This window comes from Arachis hypogaea, chromosome 14 (genome assembly GCF_003086295.3).
Source record: "Arachis hypogaea cultivar Tifrunner chromosome 14, arahy.Tifrunner.gnm2.J5K5, whole genome shotgun sequence".
NCBI classification, from domain to species: domain Eukaryota; kingdom Viridiplantae; phylum Streptophyta; class Magnoliopsida; order Fabales; family Fabaceae; genus Arachis; species Arachis hypogaea.
In genome coordinates this window covers 52,008,520-52,021,935 of record NC_092049.1, presented here as the reverse complement: position 1 = coordinate 52,021,935, position 13,416 = coordinate 52,008,520, and the positions used below count along the sequence as shown (strand labels likewise).

Genomic DNA, 13,416 nt, shown 5'->3' with positions numbered 1-13,416 from the left:
AAGTGTTGTTGTGGGGGTGTTGAGATGTCCTCTGTGTGAATTGTTGGGGAGCTGAATTGTTGTTGGAGTTGTAACGTCTCTGGTCTTGGTTTTGATCTTGCTGACTTCCCCACCCAAAGTTTGGGTGGTTTCTCCATCCAGGGTTGTAGGTCTTTGAGTATAGATCATAGTTTTGCCTTGGTGAATTCCCAATGTAGTTGGCTTGCTCCTGACTACCCTCTGCTTCTTCATTTACTCCTTCTTGGGTTGTTGATGAAGTGGAGATTGCTGCTACTTGGTTCCTCTCCATCTTCTTGGTGAGGTCAGCCAGCTGCTGGGTAATGAGCTTGTTTTGGGCCAACAGAGCATCTACATTGTTTAGCTCCATTACTCCTCTTGTGTTCCCTCTTTCGGAAGCATAGAAGTAGTCGTTCTCTGCTACTGTTTCAATAACATCTATGGCTTCCTCAATAGTCTTCTTCTTGTTCAAAGATCCTCCGGATGAATGGTCTACGGCCTTCTTTGACTCATAAGAGAGCCCTTCATAGAAAATGTGCAGCTACACCCATTTGTTGAACATGTCAGGTGGACACCTCCTTGTTAGGTCTTTAAACCTCTCCCATGCTTCATATAGAGTCTCACCATCTTGTTGCCTGAAAGTTTGAACCTCAACTCTCAGCCTATTGATTCGTTGAGGAGGGTAAAATCTTGCTAAGAATTTGTTCACCACATCCTCCCAAGTTGTCAAGCTCTCCTTTGGGAAAGACTCCAGCCATTTGGCTGCTTTATCCTTAAGTGAGAATGGAAACAAGAGCAGTCTATAGGTGTCAAGATGAACACCATTAGACTTCACTGTGTCACATATCCTCAGAAAGGTGGTTAGATGTTGATTGGGGTCTTCTTGAACACCTCCTCCAAACGAACAGTTGTTCTGAACAAGGGTGATGAGCTGTGGTTTAAGTTCAAAGTTGTTGGCATGGATTGTTGGCTTTTGGATGCTACTTCCACAATTGCCTGGGTTTGGATTGATGTAAGAGCCCAAAACTCTTCTATCCTCACCAGCATGATTTGCTCTACCTCCTCCCCCATGGTTGTGATCCTCTTCTTCATAATGGTTTTCCATGTTGTCTTCCAGGTTTGGTTCAAAGAATTCCTCCTCTTTCTCAGCACCAACCACTTTCTTTCCTCTTGCCTCCCTCCTTAATCTAAGGAAGGTCCTCTCAGGTTCAGAATCGAAGGAAGTTGAAGCCCCGCTTCTTCTCCCTGTCATACAACCATCAAGTGCAAGCAAGAAAAGATAGGTGCAGAAAGTATTTTTGTCAGAATTACTGTTAGTTGTGGGTGATGCAATATATCAAACAGTTAGTGGGTTATCAAATAGAATTGAAAATAACAAAGAAAAACAAAAGAGTAGAGGGGGGAGGGAAGAAGTTTAACTAAAACAGAAAGCAACTCACTCAAACAGAAAATGAAATTCACAAAATAAAAATGCTCAATCTAGTGATCTTCCAATTTAATCATTGTTGATGCACAATCAATCCCCGGCAACGGCGCCATAAACTTGATGCGGGTGGAAACTGTCTCTCAATAAATTTCCTTCGGCAAGTGTACCGAATTTGTCGTCAAGTAAAAACTCACAATAGAGTGAGGTCGAATCCCACAGGGATTGATGGATCAAGCAACTTTAATTAGAAGAATGTTCTAGTTGAGCGAATCCAGAATTTGGGTTGAGAGTTGTAGAAAATAAAATTGCGGGAATGTAAATAACAAAAAAGTAAATGCTAAAATTAAAGGACTGGAAGTAAATGACTGAAAGTAAATTGCAGAATTGTAAATGGGAATGGGGGATTTGCTCATAAAAGTAAATGGCAGAAATTAAAGAGAATGGGTAAGATCAGAGATGGGGAGTTCATTGGGCTTAGGAGATATTGCAATCCTCCGGATCAAGTTCATTTTCATCTCTTCCTCAATCAATGCACTCATTGATCTCCTTGGCAATCTTAATTGATTGTATCACAAATTCAATCTCTCAAATCTTGATCAATAGCCAATTCCTTGGTCAATTGCTCATGAGAAGAGATGAAGTATGGTCACTGATTATACCACATGCATTTCCCAAATCAAGTATTGAGAGGGTTATAGTCACATACCCATCCAAACCCTATTTGGTCCAGCATGAGAAAGCATTTCTAGCTTGATCTCTTCATTCCTCTTTCAAGGTTCAAAAGAGATCCAAGTTTGAATAGCTTCTTTTCCAAGATAACAACCCAATTGGATGAAGATCGAAAGCTTTCAAGTAAAATCAAGAGAAAAGATAGAAGAAGAATAATGAAAATTAGTATTGATCCATCAAATTACAACAGAGCTTCCTAACCCAATGAAAGGGGTTTAGTTGTTCATAGCTCTAGAAAATGAAAACAAAGATGGAGAATACATCAGAAAACTAGAAAATGCAGAGAAAGTAAAATACAGAGAGTAGTTCTCTTTTCCAACTTTTTGAACCCCCCTAAACAATTCAAAGCTACTCCTATATATACTACTTCTCTCAGCTTCTGGTTGGCTCTTCAAGTCTTGGGCCTTTGGATCTTGAGTTTGAAGCAGTTTTCTTCTTCATTTGGGCTTGGCTTTATTTGCAGAGAGAAAGTGTGAAGTGGGCAGAGACTTTAGCTCAGGACGTTAGGGTGTTAACGTTTAGTGAAAATATGAGTTCGAGAACGTTAGTGACAATCAACTTTCTCACTAACGTTCCTAAGTAAAAGCCACGTTAACTTCAACGTTAGTGGCACAAACGTTGCCACTAACGTTGTCTCTAAGTCCTTCGCACACGTTATTGAGACTTAACATTCCCAATAACTTTGAAAAGCCCCCTTTGTTCCCACGTTAGAGCCCACGTTAACTTAGTTAACGTGGCTCTTTAACGTGGGCTTGCCATCCTTCGAGAACGTTAGTGACACTCAACATTGTCACTAACGTTCCAAGGTGCCCCTATGTCTCATGTTAGAGTCCACATTAACTCGGTTAACGTGGCTTCTAACGTGGCCATGCTTAGCCATCCCCAACGTTAGTGACAATGTTGGGTGTCACTAACGTTAGCTCATCATTCACTCATCAACATTAGCTTCCACGTTAACTAAGTTAACGTGGGAGTTAACGTGGCTCTTAGTGGCTTGTGTGGCTCCTTCCAACGTTTGTGACAATGTTGAGTGTCACTAACGTTGGCCATCATCCTCTTTTTCACACGTTAGCCTCCTTGTTAACTAAGTTAACGTGGAAGTTAACGTGGCTCCTTGGGGGGTTATGTGGTTGCTTCCAACGTTAGTGACAATGTTGGGTGTCACTAACGTTGTCGACCACTCTTGCTTCTTACGTTAGCTCCCACGTTAACCAAGTTAACGTGGGGGTTAACGTGGTATGTTTCTCCTTAGGCCAACGTTAGTGACAATGTTGAATGTCGCTAACGCTGGCGTTTCTTCCCCCTTTTAACGTTAGAGGTCACGTTAACTAAGTTAACGTGGACTCTAACGTGGCCACTTGTGAGCATTTGCCAACGTTAGTGACAATGTTAAGTGTCACTAACGTTGGCTCAACTTCCCCTCTCCACGTTAGAGTTCACGTTAACTTAGTTAACGTGACTCTTAACATGGTCAATGATGGCTTCGAGAGCGTTATTGGCAATCACTTTTCTCATTAACTTTGCAAGTTACCTCCCATTCCTTGCTTTCTTTGGTCCTGAAATCAAGCAATAGAGTGCATTAAAGTTCTAGTACAAGTCACGGGTAATGCAGCATACAATTTGACACTAAACTCATGCAAAATCCTCATGAAATAATGTAAAATGCACAATGTATGCTTGAATCAAGGTGTAAGTGAATATCTACCCAAAACTAGCTTATTTCTTAAGAGAATGCATGAAACTAACCTAAAAACAGTAAAGAAAAGGTCAGTGAAACTAGCCAAGATGCCCTGGCATCAGTTGACAACGGTGATCCACCAACACACAGCTTGCCATAGGAGGAAAGCTAATGACAGGGGGAAAGCAGAGATTCAGAAGACAAAGCATCTCCAAAACTCCAACATATTCTCCATTACTGCATAACAAGTATTTATTTCATGCTCTCTTATTTTTCGCAATTCAAACTAATAATCATAATTGATTTCCTGACTAAGATTTACAAGATAACCATAGATTACTTCAAGCCAACAATCTCCGTGGGATCGACCCTTACTCACGTAAGGTATTACTTGGACGACCCAGTGCACTTGCCGGTTAGTTGTGCGGAGTTGTGAAAAGTGTGAATCACAATTTCGTGCACCACTTACTTTATTCTGCTTCCTCTGTTTAACGTATGTATTTAAAACTTATGTAAATTTCGGTATGATTAGTTAGCCTGCCCCAAGTATAGGTTCATTAAGTCTATACTGAAACAGTTTAACTTTTCATATAATACCTAACGCTATTTGCAATTCAAGGACTAACTATGTTGCCTTAGTTCGTTCACTAGTCTCTGTCTGTTTTTCTGTCATTAAAACTTTACAGACTTTATCTTCGATTTTTATCTTTTCTTCAAATTTTTATCTTTTATTTATCTTTTCCTCACTAATATGTTTTTACCACTCCCTATGTGTTTTATGAAGGTAATTATGAGATTCTGCGCTTAAAGTTGTCTTTCTAAAACTTTTACAGAAAACTGCCTTTTCCGCATTATTTTATTATTTTTATTAAATATTATTATTTAATATTTTATTATTTATTTATTATTTTATCATTAATTTTCGAAAATTACCTTACCTTTTACTTTTAACTTTTAAAACTCACTTTTTACCACCCATAACTTTTAATATTTCTACTTTTACCACCCTAACTTTCAGAAATTATCAAATAACCCCTTAAACACCAAAAATTTTACTTCCTTGCCCTTTTAAGGATCTAAAGTCTATTCTTCATTGTTCTTCATCACACTCAAAGTGTTCTTCATGTTCTTCATAAATTCTTCAGATTCTTTCTCTGTTTTTATCCGTTTTTCAGTCTTTTCAGCAACCGATTTTTACCATAATTCATAATAAATTAGCAGCCACTAAAACCCCATCTTTTATACATGATTTCAACACGAATTGAACCTCAATTTAAGCTTAGGGTTTAGTTTTTCCAGCTGCCCCAAGAACATGAACTTTAAAGCTTGAATTTCATCAAATTTCATCAAAATTTCACCAAATTTTCACCAAGAATCAATCATATATGCAACCAATTTTTAGCATAGCCAAATCATACAACATTCACACAACTCAAACACAAATAATCAAGATTAATTTCGTGACACCCTACCTAGTTTTGCTGCTCCTAATTCAGTTAGACTTTCAGGTGGTCCTTTAGCACTTTTTCCTCCTAAATCACATCAAGGACAACTTTAAATCCAAAAACCCTCAACTAACCAAATCTCACTCAGCATGTTAGGAAGTGATTTCTAACCTTAGACTTGCTAGAAGTTCACGTTTCTTGGCCCTCAAGTCAAGTTAAGCATGATTCCTAAGGTAGAACATCAAGAAAACACATGTTTAAGCATGTTTCCTTGAAACCGAATCAAAAGAGAGATGGTGCAGCCAACTCACCTTAATTCCAGCCTTGATAAGTCATATGATCATGTAGAGAAAGAAGAGAGGATCATTTTGGTTGGATTGGAATTTTGATTTGAGTTTTAGTTCAGCAGAAATCAAGCTTTGAAGATTTAGAACTAAGAACATTTCTCTCTTTTTCTCTCTTCCTATTCTCGTCCACAAGGTGAAAATTAGCCAGCCTTGGGGGTTTTGGGGGTGTAGGGTGAGTTGTGATTGGTTGGCTTGGAGGTGGATTAAAATAATATTAAAATATCTCAAGTGTATAACTACTAAAACTAGATGTATCGGAACACTTGCAAAAATATCTCTAAAAATTATTTTCTGAGCTACTAGCATAAATGACACTAGTAACATATTTATTATGAGAATAAGACATGTATAATGAGGCCTTAGCATTGCTAAAGTCATCAGAGAGTGCTAGTGCTAAGCTGCACCAGTAAACTATGAACCTGGTTAAACCGATTTTCTGTTTTTAACTAAAACTGACCAGGTAACCTTATAACATCATTCAAGAAGCTTCTAATACGAATATAATCATAATATCATCCTATTATCTCTCTTCTCTCATAAATCGATTCCGGTTTGTCAAACTGAGACTATTTACAAAAAACCGAATCAAAACTCCTAACCGGCGTTATCGAGCTTGCCTCAGAAAAAGTTCTAACTTAAAGATAACATAATGACAATGAGGATTGAGATACTTGATGATATATCAAAGGTTTTTCCCTTACTGATCTTCCGGAGTTCTCTGTACTTTCAGAAAAGATCTCGCGTACTCGAAAATCGGGGTTGTTACATTCTACCCTCCTAAAAGAAAATTTTGCCCTCAAAATTTCAGTTACCTGAGAATAGATGCGGGTAATCAGCTTTCATCTTATCTTCCAGTTCCCAATTTTGCTCTTCTTCTCCTCTTTGTCCCCAACCTACTTTGACTAAGCGAACAGTCTTGCCTCTCAATTACTTATCACTTCTTTCTACGATCTGAACTGGTGATGCTTGATATGTCAAATCATTTCGTAACTGTACTGTCTCTGGTTGTAAAATGTGACTCTCGTCGGAGATATATTTCTTAAGTTGCGAGACATGAAAAACATCATGAAGGTTTGACAGATATGGAGGAAGGGCTACTTGATAAGCTACTAGACTGACTCTTAAGTATTTGGAAAGGTCCTATGTATCGAGGGTTAAGCTTTTTAGTCTTAAGGGCTCTACCTATTCCAATAGTCGGGGTTACTTTAAGAAAAACATGGTCTCCCTCACTAAACTCTAAGGGTCTACGTCTATTATTGGCATAGCTCTTTTGATGGCTTTGTGCTGTCTAGATCTTCTGACGGATTCCCTTTATCTTCTCAGTAGTTTCTTGCACTAAGTCTGGACCTAAGACACTAGCTTCTCCGTCGTCATTCCAACATAATGGTGTCTGACATCTCCTTCCGTAGAGAGCTTCATATGGTGCCATCCCGATACTTTGTTGGTAACTGTTGTTGTAGACAAACTCGACCAACGGTAAATATTTATCCCAACTGCCTTGGTTATCCATCACACAAGATCTTAGCATGTCTTCTAATGTCTGGATTGTTCGCTCTAATTGTCCATCTGTTTGAGGGTGGTATGCTGTGCTCATGTGCAATTCTGTTCCCACCGCTTTCTGGAAAGCTCCCCAGAATCTGGAAGTAAACCTCGGATCTCGATCTGAAACAATTGACGAAGGTATCCCGTGCAATCGTATGATTTCTTGAATATATATCCGTGCCAGCCTTTCTAAAGTATAATCAAATCGAATCGGAAGGAAGTCGCTGATTTTGTCAACCTGTCCACAATTACCCAAATTGCATCGTGTCCTGTTGAGGTCCTTGGCAATCCCGTGACAAAATCCATAGTGATCTGCTCCCATTTCCATTGTGGTATTTCTAAGGGTTGCAGGGTTCCTGACGGCTTCTGATGTTCCACCTTCACTCTTTGGCAGGTTAAACATTTTGAGACATAATCAGCTACCTCTTTCTTTAAGCCCGGCAACCAGAATATTTGTTTCAAATCTTGATACATCTTTGTCACTCCAGGATGCATAGAAAATCTACTTTGATGGGCTTCTGCAAGAATCTTTTGCCGCAAATCTCCAGAGCTAGGTACACAAATTCTGTCCTTGTATCTCCAGAGACTGCTACGATCTAGTCTTACAGCTTATGGTTTTTCTACTTTCATCCGTCTCAGCATTGTCATCATTTCTGAGTCCCGTGCTTGTGCTTGCTGAATCCTAATCTTAAAATCTGGTGTTATATGCAACTGTGCCAAACAGACTCCACTTAACGTCTCAGTCATAGCTAACTTAAGGTCCTCAAATTTCGCAAGTAGCTTCTCTTCCTTTATCATCATCCAAGAGATACTCAAATTCTTCCTGCTCAAGGCGTCTACCACCACGTTCGCTTTTCCTGGGTGATAACTTAACTTAAAATCATAGTCCTTCAGGAACTCCATCCACCTTCGCTGTCGCATATTAAGATCCTTCTGGTCAAAGATATACTTTAAACTTTTGTAGTCAGAGAAAACTTCTAGTTAAGCGCCATTAGAATAGTGCCTCCAGATCTTCAGAGCAAACACTACTGCAGCCAATTCCAAGTCATGCGTCGGATAATTTTGTTCATGAGGTCTCAGCTACCGGGAAGCATAAGCCACCATATTTTCGTCTTGCATCAGCACACAACCAAGTCTTTTATGAGAGGCATCACGGTATACTTCAAAAGGTTTCTGCGGATCGGGTAGTACTAGTACAGGTGCAGTTGTTAGCTTTTCCTTAAGCATCTTGAAGCTTCTATCACACTCAGCCGTCCAGATAAATGGAACTTCCTTTCGTGTAAGGTAAGTCAAAGGTAAGGTTATCTGTGAAAATCCTTTGATGAACCTCCGGTAATAGCCAGCAACTCCAAGAAAACTCCGAACTTCTGTAACAGTCGTAGGTGGTTCCCATTGCACTACTGCTTCAATTTTTGAAGGATCCACTGCAATTCCTCCCTGTGATATAACATGTCCCAAAAATGCTACCTTCTCTGTCCAGAATTTGCATTTTGATAGTTTAGCATATAATTTTCGAGTCCTCAGTATCTGCAATACAGTCCTTAGATGCTCTTCATGCTCTCTTTCTGTCTTCGAATAGATGAGAATATCATCTATGAAAACTACTACGAACTGATCAAGGTACGGACGGAAAATACGATTCATGTAATCCATGAAAATCGCAGGAGCATTAGTTAGTCCAAATGACATAACCGTATACTCATAGTGACCATATCGAGTTCTAAATGCAGTCTTTGGTATATCTGACTCTTTCACTCGAATCTGGTGGTAGCCCGATCGCAAATCAATCTTCGAGAACACAGTTGCACCTTTCAACTGATCCATCAAATCATCTATCCGTGGAAGTGGATACTTGTTCTTGATAGTGACTTTATTTAGCTGTCGATAATCTACGCAGAGTCTCATTCCACCATCCTTCTTCTTTACTAGCAACACCGGAGCTCCCTAAGGTGATGCACTGGGACGAATAAATTTCTTTCCAAGTAGCTCATCCAACTGCTTCTTTAATTCCGCAAGTTCCAGTGGTGACATCCGGTACGGTGCTATGGAAATCAGTCCGGTTTCAGGTACTAGTTCAGTGCTGAATTCTATCTCTCGCTGAGGAGGAAACTCAGGTATATCATCCAGGAAAACATCAGGAAATTCCTTCACCACTCGAATTTGTTCAAAGCTTAGTTTACTGTCACTCGAGCTCGCCGCTAACAGAACGTACCCCTCACAATCACTCCCGTCTAATGTAACTCTTACAGAATTCAGATATAAAGTATGAGACAGAAATGGTTTAATATCTAAATTATCCGATGGAATAACAGCAGTTCTTTCATAGCAATCAAGGAAAACATGATACTTGGACAACCAATCTAATCCTAGAATAACTTCTAAACCACATAGAGGAAAACAGATTAGATCATGTATAAAAGTTCTATTCCTAATAGTGAATGGTACTTGCAGGCACACTAAACTAGTCAAAGCATTTTGGGATGCAGGGGTATGGACAATTAAATCAAAGTTCAACTCAGAGAAATCTAGTCCCAACTCACGAGCAACAGTTAAAGAGATAAAGGAATGCGATGCACCCGAATCATACAGTACAGTTAGAAATCGATTCTTGACGTAACACTGACCTTGGATCAGGGCGTCTGATTGCATAGCATCATTAGCAGTCATAGCAAACACTCGGCCTTGTTGCTGGGTTCGTATTGGATTTCTAGCAAATTTTCTTGGGTAGATCCTAGATTTGTGTCCAGATTCCTCACAAGTAAAATAAGCGTTCGTTCCTTAGAGCATCCAAATCTGACATAACCATAACCATGGAGATCATAACAGCTATGAGGATAGCTGTGCCTCGCATTGATTCGTCATTCGAAACTCGATTAAACTTTGTCTATTCGCAGTCATTATGGTCCTATCCACACCAAACAATCAACATTAAGGTGATCAGTCTTAATATTTCAAGTTAGGCACGAACATTCCCAAAATGAGCACTCATAGACATTCATGCCAAATGTATCTTGAAGATACCCTAACAACATGAGACACACAAGCAGAGTATGCAATGAAGCATAGTCAGTCCACTTCCCAGGCTCTATTGGGAACGAACTGCTCTGATACCAAATTGTAACGACCCAACTCCCAGTATGCCATGGTCATACAAGAAGCTAAGTGTTACCAACTTGTTCTTCCTAATTATTAACTATTACTTAATATATGAGCCTTTTCTTTGTTAGAACGTTGCCAATTTTACGAGTAACTTTTTTTTTGTTGCGGATGTTCAGGTAAAATAAACAAGCATACATTGAGTGTAATAGAAAAGCGGCATAAAGAAACACAGAAATACAGCTGATATTATACATCATGTATACTATAACAAAACATATAGCGTTCACAAAAGATTAACTCAGTTTACATCCTTGTCATCCGACGTAGCTAATATATAAATGACACTCCCAGGGCCTGGCCTATACAAAAAGCCGCTAAACTGGCGCCCAGGCTAGCCTAACCACTATATAGCTCCTAGCTCTCGGGTGTAGTAACACAAGTGAGAGACTAACTATCAAATAATGTTAGTCTAGAGTGTCATCAAAAGAATGCCCCTACGGCTGTCAAGCTATATCTACACGTGGCCGTTTGGAGAATCGTCGTGAGGCTTGTCCATCTCCTCATCCTGCTCTATCTCTATCTCAAGACCCTCCTCTTCCTCATCATCTGCAGCTAAAACTATACCATCAGATCTACCAGAAACACTGCTGTCACTATGTACAAACCATTCGCGAGCACAGGTCCGTTCGCGTTTATAGGAGCCACTCCACCGTCCGGTAGTGCCGGCTCATCAGGCTGTGGAAAGTCAGGGATCGGCTCAGGGGAAAATCCCACTCTGGTGGTATCACAGGTACGTAGTCACCAGCTAACTCAAGCTCATCAGGAATGATAGGCTCAGGTACCGCCTCATTCAAAGGTTGAGCTGGTATAGGGGGTTTGGGACCATCAGGAAAAGGATGTACAGGTGCGTCAGGATGTAACCAGGATAAGGGAAAGTCGTAAGGAGCATCGGGATCAAAATGCGGGCTAGACAAAGGATGTTGAAAGGCTCGATTAGGTAACACATATCGTCTAATACGAGGCTTCAATCCCATGACGAAGTAATTGTGATGTACCGGATCCTTGTAGACGTAAGGGTCCTCGAACTCATAGAATATCATGCCCGTCTCCATCTGAGGGGGAGGAAGGGAGAGAAGGGGTAAGAACTGCGGAGTCCTTAGTAGGGTCGGGATTATTAGTTACATTCATTTATTCGATCTCGATTAGTAGATGGGTAATAGAATACAGTAAAGTAGTGAACAAAAGTTAAAAATAGATAGAAAAACAAAGAACAGAACACAAGTAGGAGAATACAAGAAGATAAAGCACAGACATAGCACTCAAGCAAACAAATATAAAGAAATAGATCACACACAAGTAGGAATGCAACAGAGAATAATGCGCAGATAAGAATGATGCATGTCTAGTCCTAGTGCAGGTAATGAGCTCATTTGTCGGTTTCTACCCGCTCCCGACGTAACCCAGCATTACCAGCCGGATATGGCTTTCCTGTTGGCAATACCCCTGTGTACAGGAAATAACACCTCTGCCACCACAGGGTCCACTGCACGCAGGAAATAACACATCTGCCACTGTAGGGATGTATACCAAAACACCTTCTGTATACAGGAAATAACTCCTCTGCCACTACAGAAATGGAACAGGTGGTCACGGTACTCTGTAGCAGGAAATAACCCCTCTGCCTTACGGAAATAAAATATGGATCTGTACCGCAGGAAAGCGTTTCTCAGTGGTCGCACCATTATCTATCTGACTGCCACAATGCAGCAGATGAACATATAGATATCTCTGAGGTTGCCTAAATGCAACAAATGACCTCTCAATAGGTCCTCTGCTCTTTATCATATTACTCTTTTCGCTTTGTCTCTTTATTCTGCTCTGTTTGTTCTTTTCTCTGCGCTTCCTTACTTTATTCTGCTTCCTCTGTTTAACGTATGTATTTAAAGCTTATGTAAATTTCGGTATGATTAGTTAGCCTGCCCCAAGTATATGTTCATTAAGTCTATACTAAAACAGTTTAACTTTTCATATAATACCTAACCCTATTTGCAATTCAAGGACTAACTATGTTGCCCTAGTTCGTTCACTAGTCTCTGTCTGTTTTTCTGTCATTAAAACTTTACAGACTTTTTCTTCGATTTTTATCTTTTCTTCAACTTTTTATCTTTTATTTATCTTTGCCTCACTAATATGTTTTTACCACTTCCTAAGTGTTTTATGAAGGTAATTATGAGATTCTGCGCATAAAGTTGTCTTTCTAAAGCTTTTACAGAAAATTGCCTTTTCCGCATTATTTTATTATTTTTAATTAAATATTATTATTTAATATTTTATTATTTATTTATTATTTTATCATTAATTTTCGAAAATTACCTTACCTTTTACTTTTAACTTTTAAAATTCACTTTTTACCACCCGTAACTTTTAATATTTCTACTTTTACCACCCTAACTTTCAGAAATTACCAAATAACCCCTTAAACACCAAAAATTTTACTTCCTTGCCCTTTTAAGGATCTAAAGCCTGTTCTTCATTGTTCTTCATCACACTCAAAGTGTTCTTCATGTTCTTCATAAATTCTTCAGATTCTTTCTCTGTTTTTACCCGTTTTTCAGTCTTTTCAGCAACCGATTTTTACCATAATTCATAATAAATTAGTAGCCACTAAAACCCCATCTTTTCTACATGATTTCAACACAAATTCAACCTCAATTTAAGCTTAGGGTTTCGTTTTTCCAGCTGCCCTAAGAACATGAACTTTAAAGCTAGAATTTCATCAAATTTCATAAAATTTCACCAAATTTTCACCAAGAATCAACCATATATGCAACCAATTTTTAGCACAGCCAAATCATACAACATTCACACAACTCAAACTCAAATAATCAAGATTAATTTCGTGACACCCTACCTGGTTTTGCTGCTCCTAATTCAGTTAGACTTTCAGGTGGTCCTTTAGCACTTTTTCCTCCTAAATCACATCAAGGACAATTTAAAATCAAAAACCCTCAACTAACCAAATCTCACTCAGCATGTTAGGAAGTGATTTCTAACCTTAGACTTGCTGTAAGTTCACGTTGCTTGGCCCTCAAGTCAAGTTAAGCATGATTCCTAAGGTTGAACATCAAGAAAACACATGTTTAAGCATGTTTC

General features: G+C 39.2%; 1 non-coding gene across 1 annotated transcript; it reads left to right on the top strand.

The window, feature by feature from the left end:
* Positions 1-557: 557 nt before the first annotated feature.
* On the top strand, positions 558-661 carry LOC112745270 (small nucleolar RNA R71). Its single transcript, XR_003173207.1, has one exon. It is a non-coding gene; the product is annotated as a small nucleolar RNA R71 (small nucleolar RNA).
* The last annotated feature ends 12,755 nt before the right edge of the window (positions 662-13,416 follow it).